Genomic DNA, 27,462 nt, shown 5'->3' with positions numbered 1-27,462 from the left:
AAAAAATGTACGTTTTACCAGGAAACAAAGGATGAAATTCCTAAGAGTGGCATTTTAGGCAACACCAAGACAATGGAGGAAACTGTGGAATAAGCAGGAAGGAAAATGGCTTCCTGATGCTCCTGAAATCAAAGCCTGTTAATTCATTTGGTTAAGTTATTCATTCTGGCTCGGCTCAAAACCACTGACAGCTCAAAGTGAGAAAAACCTTATTTCCTAAGAGGTACAAAACTTGCTAAAATAAACATGAATGTTGGGAGGCCAAGAAGGGCGGATCACCTGAGGTCAGGAGTTTGAGATCAGCATGACCAACATGGTGAAACCCGCCTCTCTACTAAAAATACAAAAATTAGCTGGGCATAATAGCGTGCACCTGTAATTCCAGCTACTTTGGAAGCTGAGGCAGGAGAATCACTTGAACCCGGGAGATGGAGGTCGCAGTGAGCTCAGATCTCACCACTGCATTCTAGCCTGGGTGATGGAGTGAGACTCCATCTCAGAACAACAACAACAACAAAAAATGAACATGAATGAAGAAACCAAGTCAGAGGCAGGGTGTAAGAGGGTTGGAGAAAGAGCTAGTTCACCCAGGAGAGTTTTATTATTTGTAATATAAGATAGGTTTAAATGAGCCTTTAGGGTGTCTAAAAGGAGTCTCAGGGGAATATGCCAATTCCTTAGTGAGGGCAAGAAAAACAACAATGACCTCTAAGAACTAGACATGCCTGGCTTTCTGCCCGCTACGGGTAGAAGGAGGAAAAGGATGAATGCCCTTTTGAGTTCAGAGGGCACTGTCCTGGGAAAAGGAAATGATTAGAATTTACATCTGAGCCCAGGTTTGTAACAAAGAAATTGCTTCATAATTTAAAAATTATTCATCCCTGCCTATGCTGTGGCCTCATCCCAGGAAGTAGCAAGTCAGCTGTATCCAATGAGGGATTAAAGACAATAAATAAAAGAGTAGCAATTAATTGTGCATCCTGATTTAACAGGCTGGGTTGCCTGGGTCATGCTTGAGTGGCTTATCAAATTTAGCTCTATTATGACTGTCTTGTATTTCAATTGATGTCTGTACTCACATCTGAAGGCACTTGTACCACAAGGTGCTTTCAAATACAAAAGAATTTAAACATATAGATTGTTATAGGATTCTATCATTCTTACAGCACGAGCCAAAAGTGTTGGAAATGGCAGTTTAATGAGTCATGCAAAGCGGCTCAGTATTCAAAGTCAGTGATTCAATTACATGTCCCCCTCCAAAGGCCATTGGAGGCAGAGCGATAAAGTTGTTTTTGAAATGCCTTGGTTCTGACTTGCCTTTTTGTAATTCTTGCCCATTTTCTTGCACTTTAAAAAGCAAAGGCATCCCAGTGGCCCACCTGATAATCAAAATCATTATCAGAGCCAAACAAGAAAAATAAATACATCATAACGGTGAGGGGACTGGCAAGGGGACTTTAACTGCAGTGCCCACAATGAATCCACCCCTTCCTGTACTCTTCTTGCCAGAGCAGAATTAGGAGGTGAGTGTGGGAAAGGGCTCTTGCTGAAATGTGGGTACAAATGTGCTCCTCTCTGGCCCTGTCAGCGTCCTTGGCCCAAGACCTTTGAAGGTGCCCTCGACAGCCCCAACAGGCAAAAGTTTCTCTGCTTGAATGACAAATCTCATTTTGACAGTGCACTAATTCTTTCATTTGCTGCCCTACATGTTTTTATCCTCAGGCCATAATTTTACCTGCCCACTCAGGTAAATAGCCTTTAATAGGACAAAGGCTTTAAAAGGTTATACTGTACTGGATTTTGTGCTGAGACTGTATACTTTCACTGCTGAGTCCTCAGAAGAGAGATTTTGTCATCTAAATCAAGTGTGAGTCGCCCCAAAGGGCCCCCTCCTTGTAGCGCTTTGGGAAGGGAAGGGTGGCTCTATCTGCCCATCAGATGGCTTGGCCACTGCTCCTTCAGTAAATGCTTTCCTCCCCTTGGTGTGAGTGAGCCGGGGGGCTGGAGACTGTCCCCACTGTGTCCACTTGTCATCTTCCTCCATAACATCACTGCACACTGTTATGCAGGAATATTAGACCTGATGAGCTGGGGACAGCTAAAGGAAATCACAATTTAGAAGAGGAGAATTTAAAATTGAACAGGAATGTGACTTTTCCCATGTACAAAGGTATAGCTCTCAAGAAAGAAAAGGAACAAAATGTAAAATAACTGCCATGTATTATACCACCTAGAAATCAAAGAAAAACATGAAAACCTTCTAAAAATACATAGAATTAACCAAGATGCTTACATTCATTTCCTAGATCCTCCCTCCAACAGCATTAATATGGGGTAGCAGAATATGTCGATAACACACCATAGCTGGGCAAAGCCAGACCATTCAGTCTCCAAAAACCACATGGGCTTTAATTTGAATTTTGGGAAATCTTTGTAATTTGTAGTTTGGCAATTTGTGGCACTCAAGCCCACAGCCACAAATCGGCTTCAGATGAATATCACGTATTGATGGGCTTTATTTCTTCTATATTTTCCAAGACACAGTCACATATTTTTGGACTCTCTAATTCATTAGCTATCCAGCAGGCACAGATATTATGTTAGCTTGCTAGGGTTTCACACAAACTGGGAGGCTTACACAACAGAAACTTGCTGTCTCACAGTTCCAGAGGCTAGAAGTCCAAGATGAAGGTGTCAGCAGGGTTGGTTCCTTGTGAGATGTGAGGAAATGATCTATTCCGGGCCACTCCCCTGGGTTCTGATGTCTGCTGGCAATCTTTGCTGTTCCTTGGCTTGCAGAAGCATCACCCTCATCTTTGCTTTCATCTTCACATGGTGTTCTCCCTGTGCGCATGTCTGTGTCCAAACTATTTCCTTGTTTTGCTTTGTTGTTGTTGTTTTTGATTTTTGTTTTTGCTTTTTTGAGACGGAGTCTCACTCTGTCACCGAGGCTGGAAGTGCAGTGGCGTGATCTCGGCTCACTGCAATCTCCACCTCCCAGGTTAAAGAGATTCTTATGCCTCAGCCTCCCGAGTAGCTGGGACTACAGGAACCCGCCACCACGCCTGGCTAATTTTTTGTATTTTTAGTAGAGATGGGGTTTCACCAGGTTGGCCAGGTTGGTCTTGAACTCCTGACCTCAGATGATCCGCCTGCCTCAGCCTCCCAAAGTGCTGGAATTATAGGCGTGAGCCACTGTGCCTGGCCTACATATTGCCACTCAGGGATATTTGTTAAGAGGACATGCTTTTCACGGGGAAAATGGTTAAGTAAATTATTATCCACTTGATGGAATTATATGTATTGATTTTAAATGATGGCTTTGAGCTCTATGTAATGACATGGAGAAAGTGTATTAATAATGTCAAAGGGAAAAAGGCAGAAGGATAAATGTGTTCTTACAGACTCATACACAATGATTAACAGTTATAATAAAGTCCCACACCTTTGTCCAGGCCTGCATGATTCAGCCCTCTGTACAGCTCTCTGACCACATCTCCTCCTTCTCTCTTGGTCTCTTGCTGTGCTCCAGCTACTCAGGACCTCTTTTGGTGCCTTATACACACGCAGCTTGTTTGCACCCTGGGATCTCTGCACAGCTCTTCCCTCTGCCTGGAATGCCCTTCTCCCTCTCTTCACATGCTACATCCTTCCTAGCAATTCAAGTCAAGCGTGGCTCAACATCATGCCTTCATGAGGCTTTCCCCAAAAGCCCGATCTAAAGAAGAGAACACAAGCCTCCTTATCACCTTGTTCAATTTTCTTCTCTGGTGAATGTGAAATTATCCTTATTTCAGCTCATTCATTAATTTTCTTGTTTACTTTATGATAACAGGAGCTTTGCCAATTGTTTGCTATTAGATCCCCATATCCCAGAATAACATTTGGTCAGTTACTATCTGTTCTATGAATAAATGAAAATATGTGGCCGGGTGCGGTGGCTCATGCCTGTAATCCCAGCACTTTGGGAGGCCGAGGCAAGTGGATCACTTGAGGTCAGGAGTTGGAGACCAGCCTGCCAACATGGTGAAACCCTGTCTCTACTAAAACACAAAAAATTAGCCGGGCATGGTGGCAGGCACCTGTAATCCCAGTTACTCGGGAGGCTGAGGCAGGAGAATTGCTTGAACCTGGGAGGCAGAGGTTGCAGTGAGCCAAGATCATGCCACTGTACTCCAGCCTGGGCAACAAATTGAGACAACATCTCAAAACAAACCAAAAAAAAAAAAAAAAAAAAAAAAAGAGAAGACAAAGAAAATATGCGAAGGAAAAGAAAGGCAATAGCTGCTCCAAAGAAGACATGTTTTAGACAAATACTCATGTGTATGGGCAAAACACTCAAGGACTGTATTTGTGACTAATTGTATAACAGGTAATTTTAGTTTCTGCTCTGTGGAAAGTGAAGAGCATTCCAACAAAGGGTATTAATGTAGTTTTTTTTTTTTTTTTTTTTTTTTTGCACCCATGCTGTTGATTGCTAAATGTAATACTCTGATCATGATGCTGAATAAATGTCTTTTTGAAAAATGTGCTGTGTAAAGTTAGTCTATTCTGAAGCCATCTTGGTAAATTTCCCCAACAGTGTGAAGTTAGAATTCCTTCAGGGTGATGACAGGTTCTATTCGGAATTTATTTACAACCTGCTTGGGTGGAGATGCCATTGTCTTCAGAAATCTTGGTGTAGTTGATCTGATAGTTACTGTTGTGACCTGAAGTTCACCGTTAAAAGGGATCAGTCAAAATCATGTGGTTATAAAAATAGTTGTTAGCACATTCTTTGCAATGTATCTAAATTGAATAATGCTACCAGATAAAATTATAGATGGGGATGAAGCTTGTATCATCTATTATCATGTGTAATCAATAAGTGATTTAATTTTCTTAAAAAAAGAAAAATGAAGGTAATACCTCAAATTGCTAGCATTTTCTACAAAGATACTTGAGTTAAGATTTTTTTTTCTCTTTCTTAATATTTGTATATGCTTTCTATAATATTATTTCCCTCCCTCCCTTCCTTTTTTTTTTTTTTTTTTTTTTTTGACAGCATCTCTCTCTGTTGCCTAGGCTGGAGTGCAGTGGGGTGATCTTGGCTCGCTGCAACCTCTGCCTCCTGGGCTCAATCAGTTCTCCTGCCTCAGCCTCCCAAGTAGCTGGGATTACAGGTGTGAGCCACCATGCCAAGCTTGGGAGTATTTTAATTTTTAATCTATTTTCTAGAAAACAATATAATGAAAATTGGGTTTACATGGTTCACCTCAATGTGAATCAGCCTTTCTTTAAATATGGTACTATGGTCTGAATGTCCTGCAAAATTCATGTGTTCAAACTTAATCACCAATATGATGTATTAAGAGGTGGCCTCAGGCCGGGCACAGTGGCTCACACTTGTAATCCCAGCACTTTGGGAGGCTGAGGCGGGCGGATTATCTGAGGACAGGAGTTCGAGACCAGCCTGGCTAACATGGTGAAACCCTGTTTCTACTAAACATACAAAAAAATTAGCCAGGCCTGGTGGCACGTGCCTGTAATCTCAGCTACTCCAGAGGCTGAGGCCGGAGAATCACTTGAACCTGGGAGGAAGAGGCTGCAGTGAGCTGAGATTTCCCTATTGCACTCCGGCTTGGGCAACAAGAGTGAAACTCCATCTCAACAACAACAACAAAAAAAAGAGATGAAGAGGTGGCCTTAGCACCTCGGGCATAGTGGCTCACAGCTGTTAATTACCCAGTCTGTGATATTTCGTTACAGCAGCACACATGGACTAAGACAATGAGCTCATACTTGCAAAGCAGTCAACCTTCTTTCTGGAGAGGTGCTTAGTTATTATATCAATTGTAAATAGTTTGCTTTGATCTAAAGACAAGTCTAATCACATTAAATAAAGATCACATAAAACTGCTAACAACAGTGTTGGTGAAATGGGCAGCTTAAGGAAGGGAAGAAGAAAAAAAGAAAATCCCCAAATCCAAAAAAAAAAAAAACAAACAAAAACCAAAACAAAAAAACGACAAGTGGAACTCCATATGAATGGCGTATTTATGCCACCTACTGGATTCTTGTTGCACTGCTTAGTTGTGCCCTAATTTCCAGCGTTCTTTCTTGTCCTCTGACAAACCACAATTCTACCAGTCTTTTTAATACCCAACTGAACTTCCTTCCTTCCTTAAAGTTCCAGAACTGTTAATTGATGTGTACTGGGCACATCTGAAAATCAACTCATTCTGCAAGTCCTTGCTCAAGGCTCCTCCTCTGCAAAACCCTACCTGACCCACTGAGGTGCAGGATCAACCCCTCCTTCGGCCAAGTCTTTCTCCTCAGTTGACAGCTCACCTAACCTTGTGTTGTGAGGGCTGGTGTGTCTCCCCCTTAGCGTGTAAGTATCTAGGGGCACATTGCTTCTTCCTAACTGCTTTGTACCTGGAGTGTCATAAGGATGGTGTTAATTCAGTCAGACCTTGTTCAAGTGCTATAATTAATTCTATCCTCACAACCCTATGAGCAGAGATTATCATGCGTGTTTCACAGATAAGGAAATCAAGGCACAGAAGGGTTAAGGAACTTCACCAAGGCCACCAATGTGTAAGTGGCAGGGCAGTCTTCAAGCCAGGAAGTCCAGCTCCCTGTGTCCTTCGTTGCTATGCTCCCAGCCACTTGATGAAAACTGAGGTATCCTCTGTGCTTCATTTATGAAACTGGCCCTGTGTTCACTTGTCACAGACGGCCACCATGCTAGGCTGTAGCACTGCCCTCCAGGTCCCCTGTGCCCTCTTCTCCACTCTGCTCTGTGTCCCAAAATCTGGCCTCTATGGACTGCATCAACAGGCCCCTTGTCCTCTGGCTTTAGTTTGCGTGTGGTCATAAGAGGTACCCTAAAAGTAGGAGGGTAGGACAAGGGCAAGGAAGGAGTCTTCTTTCCCTGGTTTTCTCCCTGCTGGGTGGCCAGAGGTTGGCTGCAGGTCTCTGCTGAAGCCACGGCCTCTGCCAGGTGGCGTTCTCCAAAGCTTCAGCCCCTTTCTTGGGTTCCTAGGGCTATTCCTTGTCCCTTCAGGTATCGGATGGTGATGGCTCCCTGTGTTGCCATCCCCGGGAAGCCTGTTGCTATCCCATGTTGGTTTCCCTTAACCTTCCTCAAACCTCTGTAAATTATCTCTTTATTAAATTCTCCTCCATTCCCCACCTAAGGGTACCACCCAACTCCTGTCAGTAGCCTAACTCACATAGCCTCCAAATACTTTACCCACCTGCTGAAATTCCTCCCCCCTGCTCAAATCCCACCACCCACTTTTTGGGAGTTACAGGTATCCTTTGTTGAAAGGCAAATGCTAGGAATCCCAAGCCAATAATAACTATTTATCAGATTGCTTTCCAAGCCTGATTCAGGAGGAATAAGTTTTATACTGGGTAATAGGAACAAGGGAGCAGGCCAGGAGTGGAAGAGAAGGGGAATGAGAGGTGAGATGGCCCCAAGGACAAAATTCGCATGGATACTAAGAACACTTCCAGAGGATGCTATCCTCTGCAGTGGCTGCAGCCTGGGCGCTGTGTGGCGAACAGAGATGAGTAGGATTCACAGCTCTGCTACTTAAAAGCTGACAGCTCTTAATCTCTCAGAGCCTCTCTTAATTTATAAAAGGTGAACAACAGTAGTATATGCTTCATAGGGTTGTTCTGAGGATTAAACAAATAATGCAGGCAAAATGCTTACTGCAGTGACCATCCTGGCCAACATGGTGAAACCCTGTCTCTACTAAAAATAACAAAAAAATTAGCTGGACATGGTGGCTTGTGCCTGTCGTCCCAGCTACTAGGGAGGCTGAGGCAAAAGAATCGCTTGAACCAGGGAGCAGAGGTTGCAGTGAGCTGAGATTGTGCCACTGCACTCCAGCCTGGTGACAGAGAGAGACTCCGTCTCAAAAAAAAAAAAAAGCAAACAAACAAAATAACCATCACAATGACCATTTAGGCCCCATTTAGTACAATCCTTTACAGATTATAAGATAATGCTGCTCTGCAATGTGTGTGTGTGTGTGTGTTTGTGTGTGTGTGTTTTCTTTGTTTCTCCTTTAGGCCATGAATTCTCAGAAGTTAAAACTGGTTCTTGGGGAGCCAAGAAATCCTAGATATTACAATGGTGTGTAGCCCTCCAAAGTCAAATCCTACCTGACAAAATCTTCTTCTTTAATATTTCTCTCACTAGGGAGAAATTAAATTATATATAGTTATAATTTCCTATTATGGAACTTAATTTGTTTAACTTTAATTAGTTTAAATTTATTAAATTACCATAAATTTTCTCCTTAGAAAGTGTGTTATAGACCGAATGTTTGTATTCCCTCAAAATTCATATATTGAAATCCTAATCCCGGCGGGGCGTGGTGGCTCACGCCTGTAATCCCAGCACTTTGGGAGGCCGAGGCAGGCGGATCATGAGGTCAGGAGTTCGAGACCAACCTGACCAACATGATGAAACTCTGTCTCTACTAAAAATACAAACAATTAGCCGGGCGTGGTGGTGCAAGCCTGTAATCCCAGCTACTCTGGAGGCTGAGGCAGGAGAATCGTTTAAACCCGGGAGGCGGAGGTTGCAGTGAGCTGAGATTGTGCCACTGCACTCCAGCCTGGGCGACAGAGTGAAACTCCGTCTCAAAAATAAATAAATAAATAAATAAATAAATCCTAACCCCAAATGTAATGGTATTAGGAGGTGGGGCCTTTGGAAAGTGATTAGGTCATGGGGGGTGGAATCCTCATGAGTGGGATTGGTGCTTTTATAAGAGACCCCAGAGAGGCCGGGCACGATGGCTCACACCTGTAATCCCAGCACTTTGGGAGGCCAAGGCGGGTGGATCACGAGGTCAGGAGTTCAAGACCAGCCTGGCCAAGATGTTGAAACCCCGTCTCTACCAAAAAATACAAAAATTAGCCAGGTATGGTGGTGCACCCCTGTAATCCCAGCTACTCGGGAGGCTGAGGCAGAAGAATCGCTTGAACCTGGGAGGCGGAGGTTGCAGTGAGCCGAGATCGCGCCACTGCACTCCAGCCTGGGCGACAGAGCAAGACTCCATCTCAAAAAAAAAAAAAGAGACCCCAGAGAGCTCTCACTGTCTTCCTACCGGGTGAGGATAAAGAAGTCACCAGTCTGCAACCCAGAAGAGGTCCCTCACCTGAATCTCACTGTGCTAGACCCTCATATTGGATTTCCAGTCTCCAAAATTGTAAGAAAATAAATGTCTATTGTTTAAACTATTCAATCTATGGCGTTTTGTTACAGCAGCCTGAGCTAAGACACAGTAAAAATTAATAATATCAAAAAACATGAGAAACACTGCTTTAGGCCCTTTTGCAGAAAATATTAGAACTATCTCTAGCAATAAAAGGAAAGGTGTCTCACGCCTGTAATCCCAGCACTTTGGGAGGCTGAGGCAAGAGGATTCCTTGAGCCTAGGAGTTTGAGATCAGCCTAGGCATGTAGTGAGACCACGTCTCTACAAAAATTTTTTTTTAATTAGCTGGGTATGGTGGTGTGCACTTGTAGCTGCAGCTATTCAGGAGGCTTAGATGGGAGGATCACTTGAGCCTAGGAAGTTGAGGCTGCAGTGAGCCACAGTTGCACCACTGCACTCCAGCCTGGTCAACAGAGCGAGACCCTGTCTCTCAAAAACAAATAAATACACACATAAAAATAAAGGGAAAGGTACGGTGCAGTGTTTTTCATTGACTAGGTAGGTTTTTCAACTCTGTTTGCTGTTTCACCTTTAATTTTATGAACGATGAGAGGAGTTAGTGTTCTTTGATTTAGCCAGTCTTTAAAAAAATTGTGGCCATTAAGTTGTAGTAACTCAATATTAAAAGTAATTTCCATAGAAATTTGTTTTGTTGTCAATAGCTGTAGCACTAACACTGCATTACTCAATTTCTGACAGCAAAACCAGCACACGCCACCCACAAGAACCTTATTACAGCTCTGATGAAACCAGTTATATTTATGATGATGACTTGCAGTTAAATCTACCTCTAGGACCTCTTCCTCCTGAGCCTCTGTCCTATTCAAAATGCCATTTATTTCGAGAGACTGCTAGTCATTTCTGTTGGGCATCCAATAAGCAGCAGGCTGCTGCCAGGCTGCTGTTTCTGGGGGCCTTTCAAAGTTTCCCTTTAAACACAAGCTACTTAAACAACCAGAGCACAACCTCCAGCTCCATGACTCTTTTTTTTTTTTTTTTTAGACAGAGTCTTGCACTGCTGCTGAGGCTGGAGTGCAGTGGAGCGATCTCGGCTCACTGCAACCTCCACTTCCCAGGTTCAAGCAATTCTCCTGCCTCAGTCTCCCAAGTAGAAGTAGCTGGGACTACAGGTGCACACCACCACACCCGGCTAGTTTTTGTATTTTATTAGAGACTGGATTTCACCATGTTGGCCAGGCTGGTTTCCAACTCCTGGCCTCAAGTGATCTGCCCGACTCAGCCTCCCAAAGTGCTGGGATCACAGGCATGAGGCACTGTGCCCAGCCTTATGACTCTTTAAAATATGTGACCTGGGCAGGTAGCCAGGCACCTCAGAGCCTTGCTACCTTCATCCTGAAAGTGGAGATGATGATGCCGGGCTGCCCAGCTCAAGGAAAACAATCAGTGAGCCGCCACATGCCACCGCATGGCAGGTAATATTATAATGAAGCAAAAGCTTCAGTATTTTCTGCATAAGTTTATGACTAATGAGAAACTGCACACAGGCTGTTCCTTCCACCGTTTGTTCTTCTGCATGCTATTGGCCTGACTAACACGGGCCCATCCTTCTGATCTCTGCATAGAGCTGCTTCCTCTGAAAAGCCTCTCTTGATGCTCCTTGATTTCCCTTCCCTACCAACCCCAGGTTATAGTCTTTCACCACACTCTTTAATGGACTTGCATTCCTAACACGCTTCATAATCTGTACGTATACATCTCTTTCTGTGATTATCTGTAAAATGGAATGGAAGTACCATAGAGCCAGGCCCTTATTCCATGTTCCCAGCTATAGCCCTGTGTCCAGCACACGGCTTGGCACTCAGTGGGTGTTCAACAAATATTTTTACTAAGAGTTAGTAAATATGTCTGCCCCTTCTAAATCTCACCACCCACACATTTGAAGAGAAAATATGGAGTTTCTTTTCTCTTCCTAATTTTTCCAAAGGGACCCTTTTTTAAAAAAAAACAAAAAAGGAAGAAAATTGAGGAAAGCAAGCTTAACCTCTGTTCACACATTGCCACATTTTCTTATCAAACTTCTAGAGACTTTATAAATGGAAAAGTGATACTCAAGAAATTTCCCTCCATATAATAATTTGCAAAAGTTGGGACTGGGTTCCCAGAAGCCCGTCCCTTTAATGAAATCACAGTGACCTGCTGCCTGACAAACCTGTCCCTTTCCCTAACCTACCAAGGACCTGCCTGGGCCTGACTTTTGAATCTTGCCCTTGTCTTTCATTTCTTCCCTATTTTCCACTAAAGATCCCGTATCTTAGATGTGCTGTATCTGTTAAGGGAATGAATCTGGTGTCAGTGCAAAATGAAAATATGATAATCAAATATATTTTCATGGAATAATATGTTATCGCTTGGGAATAGCATGGATATTCATTTAATCATTATTTATGATTAAGCAATCAATCTGTATACAATACAGTGTTGGGTATTGAAGAAAATGTAAAGACATAAAAATGTGGTTTTTGGCAGATTTCCATTTCCAACAAAACAGCAAGGTAGATACTTTGAACAACTCCCCAAAACAAAAGACCTATACATTATGAATAAAATATTGTAAATATCCTATAAATACATGGTTGATCTCACAAGAAATGAAGGAAATCCCTAGAGGTCAAACACAAAGAAGCAGCTAAAAAACTGAAGGTAAGAGAATGGACACTTTGGATACCCTAAGTGTGGATTGCACCTGTTTTAGTGATGAAGGGACTTGGGTTTTAAGGGCCTCACAGGGCCAGGAGACAAGGCCTTTGGCTTCTCCTAAAAATGAGTTTGAATTGATAACCAACACAAACCTGGGGCTTTCAAAGGGATACATCCTGAATGAAAGAGTGGACTAGAAAATCATACCCATTGGCCAAGAAAGATGATGAGGGACCTTGTCTGCCTAGGCCTTGGCTTTGGATGCATGGGACAAGATATGGGGAAGACATCTTCCATGAGAATTTGTAACCACAAATCTATCTTCACAGAGTTTTAGGGCTGGAAGTTAAACTACCTGTGAGGGCTGAGATATTATTAATGTCAAGAAGTGGTTATGGGCTGTTAACACCCTTAGGAGTAGCTGGCAGAAGGAAATGCAAAATTTTTCTGGAGGACCATACCCTCAACCTAGATTGCCTTTCTCACAAATAAAGCTTCACAGACCATGAGCCCAGAAGCCCACATTTTAAAATGCATGCAAAAAGAAAACATGATTCCAACCATCTTGGAGTTGGATAATAATTCAAAATCATTCAGAAAGAGTAGGCCTAGATTCACATTCAATGAAACGCTATGGGCCTGGCGTGATGGCTCACACCTGTAATCTTAGCACTTTGGGAGGCCAAGGTGAGTGGATCACTTGAGGTCAGGAGTTCAAGACCAGCCTGGTCAACATGGTAAAACCCTATCTCTACTAAAAATACAAAAATTAGCTGGGCATGGTGGCACACGCCTGCAATCCCAGCAACCAGGGAGCCTGAGGCTAAGCCACAAGAATCGCTTGAACCCAGAAGGCGAAGGTTGCAGTGAGCTGAGATTGCGCCACTGCACTCCAGCCTGGGCAACAGAGTGATATTCTATCTCAAAAAAAAAAAAAAAAAAAAGAAAGAAAGAAAAGGAATGTTATGTTAAGATGAATTTTTCATCAAGGATTTTACAGTACTAATGCTTCATCCCAAAACATATAACTATCAAAGGTAGAAATTGTAGGTACCCTACAGAGCTATGAAAAAAACTTTTGGCAGGGTGCGGTGGCTCAGGCCTATAATCCCAGCACTTTGGGAGGTCAAGGCGGATAGATCAGCTGAGGTCAGGAGTTCGAGACCAGCCTGGCCAACATGGCGAAACCCCATCTCTACTAAAAATAGAAAAAATTAGCCAGGTGTGGTGGTGGGTGCCGGTAATCCTAGCTACTTGGGAGGCTGAGACAGGAGAATCGCTTGAACCAGGGAGGCGGAGGTTGCAGTGAGACGAGATTGTGCCACTGCACACCAGCCTGGGTGACAGAGCAACACTGCCTCAGAAAAAAAAAGAAAGAAAAAGAAAAAACTTTTATACAAGCAAGACCCAAAAATCACTTAAGACTTGTTGATCCCACAGCTAGCTCCCAGCGAGTAGCTGAGAATCAGGAGGCTTATACTCGTGCATTCAGATGAGGCTCACAGAATTCTGGAGCCAGAAATTTAAGTATTACCCACCATGGAGTGAGTATATCATCACGATCGAGCATACTTGCACTATCGTTTCCGACTGCCTGGGTTACAACCCTTACTTCATCCCTTTACTTATCCTCTCAGTCCTCAGTTCCCCCATCTTTAACACAGTGATAATAACAGTGCTTACTCCAGAGGTTGTGTATCATGATTAAGTGAGATGTGTTCATTTAAAGAGCTCAGCCAAGTGCCAGTTTAATAAATATTAGCCATTCTTATTCTCATTATAAACTGATTACCAGATTTAAATTATTTTTCATGAGATATGCATTCAAATATTACCTCAAAAAGCATTCAGAAAGCTAGTTCTAAACCAACAACACATAGAAATGTCACCTCCTAGGGCCATGCTGGGCATGGTAGCTCATGCCTATAATCCCAGTGCTCTGGGAGGCCAAGGAGGGAGGATCACTTGAGGCCAGAAATTTAAGACCAGACTGGGCAACACAGTGAGACTCTAATAAAAATAAAAATAATTAACTGGGCATGGTGCTGTGCACCTATAGTCCTAGCTACTCAAGAGGCTAAGACAGGAGGATTCCTTAAGCCAAGGAGTTTGAGGCTGCAGTGAGCTGTAATCACAGCACTGTACTCCAGCCAGGGTGACAAAGACCCTGTCTCAAAAAAAAAAAAAAAACTCCTAAAGCAATCAACTTATCCTTTCCTCTCCAACTGTATATTCAGCAAAACCAGGTCTTCCTTTGGGTTAGGCAGAGTTCTTAGCTAGAACATTCAAAAACACTAGACATAATAGAAAATAATGGATAAATTAGACTTGATCAAAATTCAAAACTTTTACACTTCCAAAGAAACCATTAAGAAAATAAAAAGAGGCCAAGGGTCCCAGCACAGTGGCTCATGCCTATAATCTCAGCACTTTGGGAGGCCAAGACAGGAGGATTGCCTGAGCCCAGGAGTTCAAGATCAGCCTGGACAACAGAGCAAGATCTTATCTCTACAAAAATTTTTTAAAAAATTATCCAGGCAGGTGGCACGCACCTGTAGTCCCAGCTACTCAGGAGGCTGAGGCAGAAGGATCACTTGAGCCTGGGAGGTAAAAGCAGCAGTGAGCCATGATCATGCCACTGCACTCCAGCCTAGGTGATAGAGTGAGACTCTCTCAAAAAAAAAAAAAAAGACAGAGTTATGGACATAAGACCCTTATCAGATACATGACTTGTGAATATTTTCTCCCAGTCTGTGGCTTGTCTTTTCATTTTCTATTCTTCTTTTTTTGAGATAGAGTCTTACTCTGTTGCCCAGGCTGGAGTACGGCGGCACGATCTCAGCTGACTGCAACCTCCGCCTCCCGGGTTCAAGCAATTCTCCTGCCTTAGCCTCCCTAGTAGCTGAGATTACAGACACATACCACCACGCCCAGCTAATTTTTTGTATTTTTAGTAGAGATGGGGTTTCACCACATTGGTCAGGCTGATCTCGAACTCCTGACTTCAAGTGATCCACCAGCCTCGGCCTCCCAAAGGGCTGGGATTACAGGTGTGAGCCACTGTGCCTGGCTCATTTCTTCTTTTTCTTTTTCTTTTGAGAGAGGGTCTCGCTCTGTTACCTAGGCTGGAGTGCAGTGGTGTGATCATGGCTGACTGCAGCTTTGACCTCCCGGGCTCAAGCGGTCCTCCTGCCTCAGCTTCCTGAGTAGCTGGGACCACAAGTGTGTTCCACCACACCTGGCTAATTTTTATTTTTAGTAGAGATGGGATCTCACTATGTTGCCCAGGCTGGTCTTGAAACTCCTGGGCTCAAGCAATCCTCTTGCCTCAGCCTCCCAAAGTGCTGGGATCACAGGCATAAGCCATTCTGGCCTAGAATAAGAACTCTTAAACTCAGTAAGAAGAAGACAAACGATCTCATATTAAGATAGCAAATAATTTGAATAGATTACTAAAGAAGGTATAGGAATAATTAATAAGCACATAAAAGATGCTTAGCATCATTAATTAGCCTTAGGGAAACACAAATTAAAAGCACAATGAGATATACTTTACACCCACTAGGATCACTATAATAAAAAATACAGACAATAGTAAGTGTTGTGGAGGATGTAGAAAAACTAGACCCCTCATACATTGCTGGTGGGAATGTAAAATGGTGTAGCCACTTTGTTTTTTTTTGTTTTTTTGTTTTTAGACGGAATTTCGCTCTTGTCACCCAGGCTGGAGTGCAATGGCGGCATCTCAGTTTACTGCAATCTCCGCCTCCTGGGTTCAAGCGATTCTCCTGCCTCAGCCTCCCGAGTAGCTGAGATTACAGGCGCCTGCCACCATGCCCAGCTAATTTTTGTATTTTTAGTAGAGACAGGGTTTCACCACGTTGGCCAGGCTGGTCTCGAACTGCTGACCTCAGGTGATCTGCCCACCTCAGCCTCCCAAAGTGCTAGGATTACAGGTGTGATCCAACATGCCCAGCCAGTGTAGCCACTTTGGAAAACAATTTAGCACTTTCTTAAAACGTTAAATATAAAATTACCCTATAACCTAGCAATTCCAATCCTAGGTATCTATCCAAGAGAAATGAAAACATAGGCCTTTACAAAGACTTATAGCAGCTTCATTCATCACACCACAAACATGGAAACAATGCAAATGTCCATCAACTGGTTAATAAATACACAAAATGTGGTATTCCATATCAGTATGGATGAACCACAAAATCATTATATTAGGTAAAAGAAGGCCAGTTCCAAAATCTCTATATTGTATCATTTCATTTTCATGAAATGTCCAAGAAAGACAAATCTTGGAGAGAGAAAGTAGATTAGTAGCTACCTTGGGCTGGTAGGAAGGATAGCCAATAACTGTAGATGGATAAGAGGAATCTCACTGGAGTGATGAAATGTTCTAAGACTGTGACTACAGAGATGTTTGCACAACTTGTACATTTACTAACAATCATCCAATTCTACACTTGAATCAGGTGAATTTTATGATTTATAATTATACTTAACAAAAGTTATTTTTAGGCTGGGTATGGTGGCTCACACCTATAATCTCAGCACTGTAGGAGGCCAAGGTAGGTGGACTGCTTGAGGCCAAGAGTTTGAGACAAGCCTGGGCAACACAGTGAGACCCTATCTCTACACAAAAATTTAGAAATTAGCTAGGCATGGTGGTGTGCAGCTGTAGTCCCAGTTACTCAGGAGACTGAAGTGGGAGGATCCCTGGACCCTGGGACGTTGAGGTTACAGTGAGTTATGACTGTACCACTACACTCCAGCTTGCGACACAGCGAGACCCTGTCTCTTCAAAAAGAAAAAAGGCCAGGCGCGGTGGCTCACACCTGTAATCCCAGCACTTTGGGAGGCTGAGGCAGGTGGATCACGAGGTCAGGAGTTTGAGACCAGCCTGGCCAATATGGTAAAACCCTGTCTCTACTAAAAATACAAAAATTAGCTGGGTGTGGTGGCGCATGCCTGTAGTCCCAGCTGCTTGGGAGGCTGAGGCAGGAAAATCGCATGAACCTGGGAGGCGGAGGCTGCAGTGAGCCAAGATCACGCCATTGCACTCCAGCCTGGGTGACAGAGTGAGACTCCATCTCAAAAAAAAAAAAAAAAAAAAAAAAAAAGTCTGTTCTGTTAGCCTATGAATTTTTGTCTAGGTTTTTAAGAATTAATGCAAAATTTAAAGTTTTGCATTTTTTATGTTGATTCAATCTGCATTGTAAAATACAAATGAAAAAACCACATGTAAAAGATGAGAAAAAGAAAACCAAGTATAAAAACTACTGATCCAGACAAAATGAAATTCAAGAAAAAAAATCATTAAAAGTGACAAGAAAAGACATTTCATCCTCCATAACAAGTATAATCTACTGAGAAAATGTAATAATCATGAGTCTTTATGCCCCAACAACAGAACTTCAAACTATACAGGGAAAACCCCAATTAATTCAAGAGAGGAAATGAACAGCTCTGTGTTCACACTTTCCTCAGAAATCAACAAATCAAGTGGGCATAAAGTAAGAATGTGGAGCATTTGAAAACAAAATGAGCCTGACTTTATGTATCTGTGTATAAATAAAATTTTGAACCTACCAGAGATAACACAGTCTTTTAAAATAGCCATAGACCACGCTCCCAAATTATCATTAAGGATTAAGTTACACAGGAAAGCTCAATAAATTCGAAATATCAGAATTTATTTTGAGGAAAATACCATTACATGAATTTTGTTGTTGCCGGAAAGTCCATAAAATTCACTTTGAAAATTATCTGCCGGGCCAGGTGTGGTGGCTCACGCGTATAATCCCAGCACTTTAGGAGGCCGAGGTGGGTGGATCACTTGAGGTCAGAAGTTTGAGACCAGCCTGGCCAACATGGTGAAACCCTGTCTCTACTTAAAAATGCAAAAAAATTAGCTGGGTATCGTAGCTCGTGCCGGTAGTCTCAGCTACTTGAGAGGCTGAGGCAGGAGAATCGCTTGAACCTGGGAGGTGGAGGTTGCAGTGAGCCAAGATCGCACCACTGCACTCCAGCCTGGGCAACAGAGTGAGAGAAAAAGAAAAAGTCACCTTCCTAGGCCGGGTGTGGTGGTTCACACCTGTAATCCCAGCACTTTGGGAGGCCAAGACAGGGCAGATCACTTGAGATCAGGAGTTCAAGACCAACCTAGCCTGGCCAACATGGTGAAACCTCGTCTTTTCTAAAAAATACAAAAATTAGCCAGGCGTGGTGCCGGTCGCCTATAATCCCAGCTACTCAGCAGCCTGAGTCAGGAGAATCACTTGAACCTGGGAGGCGGAAGTTGCAGCAAGCGGAGATCATGCCACTGCACTCCAGCCTGGGCGACAGAGCGAGACTCCATCTCAAAAAATATATATATAAATAGGCTGAACGCGGTGGCTGATGCCTGTAATCCCAGCACTTTGGGAGGCCGAGGCAGATGGATCACGAGGTCAGGAGTTCAAGACCAGCCTGGCCAAGATGGTGAAACCCTGTCTCTACAAAAAATTAGCTGGGTGTGGTGGCGGGTGCCCGTAATCCCAGCTACTCGGGAGGCTGAGGCAGATAACTGCTTGAACCCGGGAGGCGGGGGTTGCAGCCAGCCGAGATGGCGCCACTGCACTCTAGCCTGGGCGACAGAGCGAGACTCCGTCTCCAAAAAAAAATATATATATATATACATATATATATATATAAACAAACAAAAATATACTCCTTGCTTTCCTTTTCTTTAATTTTCATAGATTCTATTTTGCTAGAGTTAATGAAAAGGCTTTTCCCTCATAACCTCTGGCTAATTCTGTCCCATTCCAAGTGTTTATTTCTCTTACAAAAAATAAAAAAATAAAAAAACTCTAAGGCTTATTTCCCCCTTTCTAGGTACCTACGCTTGGAAGTGCCAGCACTATTACGTTTCACTCTGAATAGGTGACTGTCTCCCTAGTGACCCTTCTTCCTTGCCTCCTGTCCTCCTTGCGTTGGCCCTTTTCTCCAGTTACGAGGGGGCCTTTCAACTGGTTCCTCTATCCATGGCTTCCTGGTTCTTGACTGTTTGCCATGTGCCAGGCACTTGTGTTCGGCTCTTTTTTCACTTGTGGTGAATAAAGCACACCGGCTTTCGCAGGGCTTCAGGAAAAGGTAAGAAATGCCAAGAGCCAATTTGCAGGCAGAAAAGGTAGAGTTGAAGATCGGGGGCAGTTGTGGGGTAGTGTTTGTTTTTGTCTGCTTCTGGATTTCCTGAATAGAGCTGTGTAACCTCTCCCTCTCTGGGATTTATATGATCCTTTTCCAATTTTTCCTTCTTCAAGTGTCCTTTATTATCTATTTTCCCCAGTTTCCTATTGGTTTCTTTCTTAGTCTGATGAATTATACTCTTAACTCCTATGCTTCCTCCTTCACCCACAACCAGCCCAAATTTAAATACTAAAAAGAAAAATAAATCACAGGCTAATGCTAACCTTCTATAGCTTTCAGCTTCTGTTACAGAATGATAAAGTGGGCTAAAATGTCATTTCTAATCCAGCTACAGAACCAGCAAATATTTTGAAGTCCCTGATGGAGCATAAGTGTAGATGCCTTACCCAGTAGATTACCTGGCAGGGAGTAGAATGTATCTTCTGCATTTTGTTTAGCAAAAGGATTGTTACCATTGTCCCATCTGCAGTGAGAATTAGAGCACATTCAGAATTCTTTAATCTGGAAACTGGCCCTGGGTTGTGCAACACGGGGATTCCATCCGACTGGAGGAGAGCAGATTCTCTGCAGAGCAATGTGTTCACTGTGCTAGCACAGTGCCTTCCTGCCAGAGTACACTGGGACCTGAACCTTTGGGAATGAAACATTGAGATACTAACTATGCAATTTGCAAAGCCACTTAAGTTGCTTGCAAAAGAACCACGTTTGTTTTTTGTTTTTTCTTCGAGCAAAGACTTAAATTTAGCAAAAACAAAAAGCATAATTGATGAGAAGGAGTAAGCGGAAGACTTCTGGTGTGCTGTAAATAGTCAGTATCATAATCTGAGTGGCAGTTATATGGATACATACAAATGTAAAAACTGACGGGTGAACACTTAAGATTCTTGCACTTTATGTGTATTATACTTCTTTTTTTTTTTTTGAGATGGAGTCTCGTTTTGTCACCCAGGCTAGAGTACAGTGGTACAATCTCCACCTCCTGGGTTCAAGCGATTCTCGTGCCTCAGCCTCCTGAGTAGCTGGGGTTGCAGGTGTATGCTACCTCACCCAGCTAATTTTGTATTTTTAGTAGAGACGGGCTTTCACCATGTTGGCCAGGCTGGTCTTGAGCTCCTGACCTCAGGTGATCCGCCTGCCTTGGCCTCCCAAAGTCCTGGGATTACAGGTGTGAGCCACTGCTCCTGGCCTTATACTTCATTATAAAAATGTAAAAACAGATGGATGGTGGTGATGGTTGTGCAACCACATGAATGTATTTAATGCCACTGAGCTGTACCTTTTAAAAAAGTTTAAAATTGAACATTTTATGTATATTTTACTACAATAAAAAATTGAAAGGCACATATGTAATTGAGTACAGCCCACTACCATATATTAAAGGATGCTACTGGTCGGATGCAGTGGCTCATGCCTGTAATCCCAACACTTTGGGAGGCTGAGGCAGGTAGGCTGCTTGAGCTGAGGGGTTCAAGACCAGCCTAGGCAACATGGCAAAACCCTGTCTCCACTAAAAATACAAAAACTAGCTGGGTGTGGTGGAGCACACCTGTCTCAAAATTTTTTTAAAAAAGTAAAAATAAATAAATAAATAAATAAATAAATAAATAAATAAAGGAGGCTACTTGACCCTAATGATGGAAAAGTTAACATTATAAGTAGATGGAAAAAACACCTCTCTGCCTGGAACATTTGCCTTGGTTCTTCATTCATTTTCCCAAGTTGCTTCCTTCCCAAGGTCTATAATCTCTACTAGAAAATAGAATGGTATTGGACAGTGTGCCTCCTGTCCCAGCCTCCTCATGACCCGCACCTGACCCAACCCTCATACTCTCCCCTGCATGCATGACTTTCAGGGTTGGGGGAAGCTGAACAAAGGCCTAGGGTTCAAGGGGAGGGCAGGGTGCAAGCAGGGCAGAAAGGAGGGAAACGCCCTGCAAGGATCTCTGCTCTCCTATCTCTGGCTTCCCTTCGCCTCTCCTCCCCCAGCCTGAGGCAGGGGGCAAATTGTAGACTTTTAGTCAGGAAAGAGACCCTAGGTCATCATTTTATTTCATTTTTAAATGAGGCGAACAAAGTACAGAGAGGTGAAAGAGCTTTTCCAAGGTCACAGTCAGCTGGAGGCAGAGCCAGGACTAAAGTTTAGGCCCTCTGGTGCCCAGTGCTGTCTGAGACCTGTACCTTGTGTGCAGTCTTATCTCTCTGCTGCTCCAGAATCCTCTCCTTTCTTTCTCCTCTACCTTCCTGCTGGAGTTTTTGTTTTTGTTTTAGTTTTTTGAGACAAGATCTTGCTATGTTGCCCAGGCTAGAGTGCAGTGGCATGATCACGGCTCACTGCAGCCTCGACCTCTGGGGCTCAAGCAATCCTCCCACCTCAGCCCCCAGGTACTTGGGACTACAGGCGTGTGCCACCATGCCAGCTAATTTTTAAACTTTTTGTAGAGATGGGGTCTTCCTATGTTGCACAGACTGGTCTTGAACTCCTAGGTTCAAGAGATCCTCCTGTCTTGGCCTCCCAAAGTGCTGGGATTATAGGTGTGAACCACTGCACCTGGTCTGGAGCACTTTTTAAAGGCACTTTACTGAGTTGTTGGTTTTTGTTTGTTTGTTTGTTTTAGACGGAGTCTGGCTCTGTCGCCCAGGCTGGAGTGCAGTGGTGCAATCTCGACTCACTGCAAGCTCTGCCTCCCGGGTTCACACTATTCTCCTGCCTCAGGCTCCTGAGTAGCTGGCACTACAGGCGCCCGCCACCATGCCCAGCTAATTTTTTGTATTTTTAGTAGAGACGGGGTTTCACCTTGTTAGCCAGGATGGTCTCGATCTCCTTACCTCGTGATCTGCCTGCCTTGGCCTCCCAAAGTGCTGGGATTACAGGCGTGACCCACCGCACCTGGCCTAGCACTTTACTGAGTTTTAATTCACATGTCTTAAAATTTACCCATTCAAAATGTACAATTCAATGAGTTTTAGTATATTGAGTGTTATGCAACCATGTCAATTTTCAAACACTCTCATCACCTCAAAAAGAAACCCTGTACTCATTAGTGGTCACTTCCCATTTTCCCTTAACCCCTAACCCTAGGAAACCATCAATCTATAGATTTGCCTTTTCTGCACATTTTATATTAGTGGACTCATATAATATGTGGGTCTTTGTGACTGGCTTTTTCCACTTAGCGTAATGTCTTCAAGTTTTATCCATGCCATAGCCCTCCAGATTATTCAATTGCTCTTGTCAAGGTAAGTGGAATAAAGGGACAGAGAGAAGAATAAGAAAGAGAAGAATAAGAAAGAGAAGAATGAGAAAGAGAAGAATGAGAAAGAGAATTCTGAGGGCTACGACACAACAGCACAATGAGATGATGGCAGGAATAAATTCCCTTCTATGTACCATGTACCTAAGCAATCTATTAATATTCATTGTCTTATTTAATTTAATCTTCATAGTCTAGGAGCACTACCATCCCCTATTTAGATGAGAAAATCTGAAAAGAACTTTGATAGGTTTTCCAAGGGAATTCAAGTCATAAGGAGTAGAACAAGGGTGGGAATTCAAGTTTGTCTGGCCCCAAAGCCCACTGTCTTTCTTTCATTAGACTGGGCCACTTTTTGGGCTATCAGATTCTGACAGTGGGTGGTTTCACACCCATGAGTGGCGGGGACTTCTGGTTAGTCAAAAAGAGTGATGATTTTAAATCATTATACTTCCCTAGCCCAAAATCTCCTCATTCATCATCCTTACATTCCTCATTGCAATACTGTTTCCAAGAGCCAAGGAAGAACAAGACCTACATGACCAATGTAAAGGACTGGATAAAGTGTGGCACATCCATGCAGTGGATTCAGCGGTCAAATAGGTTGAAAAAGATCCTTCTGGACTGATAGGGAATAATCTTGATATACACAGGGAACAAAAGCCACATACAGAGCAGTATGCATACTATGCCACCATGTGTATAAAAAATGTGGAGGGGAAGTAGAAAGTAACACACATATGTATGTTTTTACTTGTGTATACACACAGTAACTCTGCAAGAAATCTCAGAAAATGTAAAACCAGCCAGGTGCAGTGGCTCACGCCTGTAATCCCAACACTTTCGGAGGCCAAGGCAGACAGATCATCTGAGGTCAGGAGTTCAAGACCAGCCTGGCCAACATGGTAAAACCCTATCTCTACTAAAAATACAAAAATTAGCTGAGCATGGTGGTGCGTGCCTGTAATCCCAGCTACTCAGGAGGCTGAGGCAGGAGAATCGCTTGAACCAGGAGGCAGAGGTTGCAGTGAGCCGAGATTGTGCCACTGAGCTCTGGCCTGGGTGACAGAGCAAGACTCTGTCTAAAAAACAAATAAATAAATAAATAAATAAATAAATAAATAAATTTAATGAGCCCCTTAGGGATAACAGGTTTTGGTCTGGGTGCTGGGGATAGAGATAGGAACAAAGCCAAATAGAAAAGATGGGAAAGACTTTCGTAGGCGTCACACCTATTGTTGTTTTGTTTTGAGAGAGGGGCTCACTCTGACACCCAGGCTGGAGTACAGTGGCACAATCATAGCTCACTATAACCTCAAACTCCTGGGCTCAAGTGATCTTCCCCTTCAGCCTCCCTGTAGCTGGGATTACAGGTGTGCACCACCACACCCAGCTAATTACAGCCCCTTGTTTCCTGTATCCAAAAGACAGTTCTTTTGACACCAGTCATAACTCCTCTATGAACAGAAATCTTGCACTTCTCTCCTGATTTTTCTATAGCATTTAGAACTGGTCTGCACCACACTTAACAATTACTTACCTGCCCCTTTGTTTCATTTGCTGTGGCTTCAAGAGTGCTCAGTGTAGGTCACCCACACTCAGCTGTTGTCACCGTTCACACAATTGTCTAAGATCATCCCAGGACCTAAGAAATATCCCACTTCTCCCTTCCCACTACCCACTTGTTCCCACTGCCACCATCTGAGGAACAAGAGATAAGCAATGGGAACTTGCTAGGATGCGGTTGAAAGTGTGAACCTGTCCTAGGTTCACATTTGGGAGGGCAGAGGTGGGAGGATTGCTTGAGGCCAGGAGTTCTAGACCAGCCTGGGCAACCTAGCAATACTCCCCTGTCTCTAAAAAAAATAGAAAATTGAAAGAAAATTACCCACGCATGGTGGCACATGCACACCACTGCACTCAAGCTTGGACAATAGAACAAGACAGTTTCTTAAAAAAAAAACAAAAAAAAAACAGTGAACCTGGGTCCGACTGCTCTTCCCCTTTTTTCAGATTGGGCAAATCAGTCAACCTCTGTACACCTCAGATTCCACAAGTCTAAAGTGGGGATAATGACATGACTTCTGTCAATGGCTATTGTGATAACTAAATAAATTAATATACAGGCCACATAAGTAAATAAATTAATATACAGGCCTGGTACAGTGGCTCATGCCCCTAATCCCAGCACTTTGGGAGGCCAGGGCAGGAGAATCATTTGAATCAGGGTTCAAGACCAGCCTGGGCAACATAGGGAGACTCTGTCTCTACAGAAAAAAAAAAAAATTAGTCAGGCGTGGTGGCACATACCTATAGACCCAGCTACTCAGGAGGCTGAGGTGGGAGGATCACTTGAGCCTGGGAGGTTGAGGCTGCAGTGAGTTGTGATGGCACCATTGCATTCCTGCCTGAGCAACAGAGCAAGACTCTATCTCAAAAAAATAAAATAAAAATAAAAATGAATACACAAAGCACTTGTAATAGTGTTAGGCACATAGAAAGCAATATGTGGATTTTGTTAATGATTGCTATTATCTTTAGTCATTCCTTCCCCACCTACCACCCCTCTCCCTCAAGTTCAGCCAAACATAACACGTCTCCATTTCTGCAATATATCATGCACCTGCCTGCTTGGCTGACTAGGTTTCTTGTCTTCCCTGTCTGCCTGGTAAGGCTGGACTCTCTGCATAACTCTCCCCATTTTCCCAGGTGAAATTAGCTGCTCCCTCCTCAAAGTGCCATTGTCCTATTTAACTTACACGGCCACCTTTCCTGGTAATCATGAGATCTGCAATGGCAGGGTCTATGTCCTGTTCATCGGCTAAGCTAGCAGGGGCCTGGGAAAGGGGGACTGTCTGAGGGGCAAGGACAGGATGACCATTTTAGACCATGACTGCCATTTATAAGACTTTGGACACACCTCCAAATGTTAGACCCTTTTGACTTATCTTCATTTAAAAAATCATACTGGGGGTCTAAAAAAAAGCAAAAGGAAAGTTTACAGCAGGAGTCATGCACTGTTTTGTAAAGGACCTGGTAATACTTTAGGATTTGTGGGTCATCTGGTCCCTGTTGCAACTATTGAACACTGACTGTCCATGTATCTTCAAAGTAGCTCAACAGTACAGGAATGGGATGAGTGTGGCTGCGTTTCAATAATATTTTATAAATGGACCCTGAAATTTGAATTTCATACCATTTTCATGTGTCACAAAATAGTTTACTTTTGACTTTCATTCACCCATTAAAAATGTAAAACTCGAGGCCAGCCTGGCCAACACGGTGAAGCCCCTTCTCTACCAAAAAACACAAAAATTAGCTGGGTGTGGTGGCGCAAGCCTGTAGTCTGAGGAGGATGAGGTGGGAGAATCGCTTGAACCCAGGAGGCAGGGGCTGCAGTGAGCCATGATTGTGCCACTGCACTCCGGCCTGGGCGACAGAGTGAGACCCTGCCTCAAACAAAAAAAAAAAGTAAAACTCGGCGGGACACAATAGATCACACCTTGTGATTCCAGCACTGTGAGGCCAATGCAGGAGGATCATTTGAGCCCAGGAGTTCTATACCAGCCTGGGCAACATAGCTAGGCACCGTCTCTACCAAAAAAAAAAAAAAAATTTGCCGAGTGTGGTAGGATGCTCTTCTAGTACCAGGGTACTCAGGAGGCTGAAGTGGGAGGATTGTTTGAGCCTAGGAGGCTGAGGCTGCTGTTAGCCGTGATCACACCACTGCATTCCAGCCTGGGCAATAAGCAAGACCGTGCCTCAAAAAAAAAAAAGTAAAACTCATTTTTTTGCTGCAGCCCATACAAACACAGAAGGTAGGTGGATTTGGCGGAAGTGCCTGCAGCTTGTAGACTACAGGTATAAAGGATCTTTTTTCCTACTGCTTTTCAATTGTTGTTTGTTTATGTTAGAGACAGGGTCTCGCTCTGTCGCCCACGCTGGAGTGCAGTAGCTCAATCATAGCTCACTGCAGCCTGGACCTCCAGGGCTCAAGCGATCCTCTCGCCTCTGGACTATAGTCATGTACCACCATGCCCGTGCCCAGCATTTTTTTTTTTTTTTTTTTTTTGGTAGAGATGGTTCTTGCATGCTAAGTTGCCCAGGCTTTTCTTTCTTTTTTTTTTTTTTTTTTTTTTGGCAGAGTCTCACTCTGTGGCCCAGAGCTGGAGTGCAGTGGCGTGATCTTGGCTCACTGGAGCTTCTGCCTTCCAATTCAAGCGATTCTCCTGCCTCAGCCTCCCGAGTAGCTGGGGCTACAGGCCGGTGCCACCACGCCTGGATAATTTTTGTATGTTTAGTAGAGACGGGGTTTCACCATGTTGGCCAGGCTGGTCTCGAACTCCTGACCTCAAGTGATCTGCCCGCCTTGGCCTCCCAAAGTGCTGGGATTACAGGCGTGAGCCACCGCATCAGGCCTTTTTTCTATTTCTATGAATCCTTGGGGGAAATAGTGTATCCAAGGACCCTTAAAAGTAGGACTGCCAGATTTAGCAATAAAAATACAGAACACCCAGCTAAATTTGAATTTTAGGTAAACAAGGGATACTTTTTAAAAGTATATGTCTCATGCAATATTTACGTATCTGACACGCCTAATTTAAATATTATAGTACTCTCCAGGTGCAAAGATATTCTCATCCTCCACCCCCACCTCCCACACTACTGGCCCATGGCCCACGTCTCACCATGCTCCCCGTCTTCTTCCTTCCTCCCTTCCCTTCTTTTCCCTTCCCCACCCCGCTCTCCAGCCCCATTTCCCCACCTCCATCCCCTCCCCCAGTGAGAGTTATCAGTTACCGCTGTATATTGCCACGTGGAGAGCCCTTTGACCTCACCGTGTGGGCGGGAGAACAAAGACACTCCCTGTCAATCAGTGAGGAGCGGGCCTGAGGACCACCTCTCCCCGGCACGGGAGCTGCAGGAAGATGGCGCCAGTCACGTGGGGCGAGCCCATGCGGGCAGGCGCAGCCTGGCTGCAGGCTGGTAAAGCCCCAGTCAAGAACGATTTTTTGGGGGGTTCTCAGGAAGAAGAACAGGAGATTACACTTTGCAGGCCCCAGCGTGTCAATTCATGGCACTATGATAATCTCTTCTGTGGCTGTTTGCAGCTTTCATTAGTATTT

At 43.7% G+C, this 27,462-nt stretch overlaps 1 long non-coding RNA gene across 1 annotated transcript; it reads right to left on the bottom strand.

Annotated features, from left to right (window-relative positions):
- Positions 1 to 4,443: 4,443 nt before the first annotated feature.
- LOC129047860 (uncharacterized) lies at positions 4,444 to 27,140 on the bottom strand. The gene is made up of 3 exons (XR_008509702.2): positions 27,018 to 27,140; positions 24,647 to 24,764; positions 4,444 to 4,709 (listed from the first exon to the last, which is right to left on the bottom strand). It is a non-coding gene; the product is annotated as an uncharacterized LOC129047860 (long non-coding RNA).
- Between the last annotated feature and the right edge of the window lie 322 nt (positions 27,141 to 27,462).

This window comes from Pongo abelii, chromosome 13 (genome assembly GCF_028885655.2).
Source record: "Pongo abelii isolate AG06213 chromosome 13, NHGRI_mPonAbe1-v2.0_pri, whole genome shotgun sequence".
Lineage (NCBI taxonomy): Eukaryota > Metazoa > Chordata > Mammalia > Primates > Hominidae > Pongo > Pongo abelii.
This window is presented reverse-complemented; position numbering and strand designations above follow the sequence as displayed.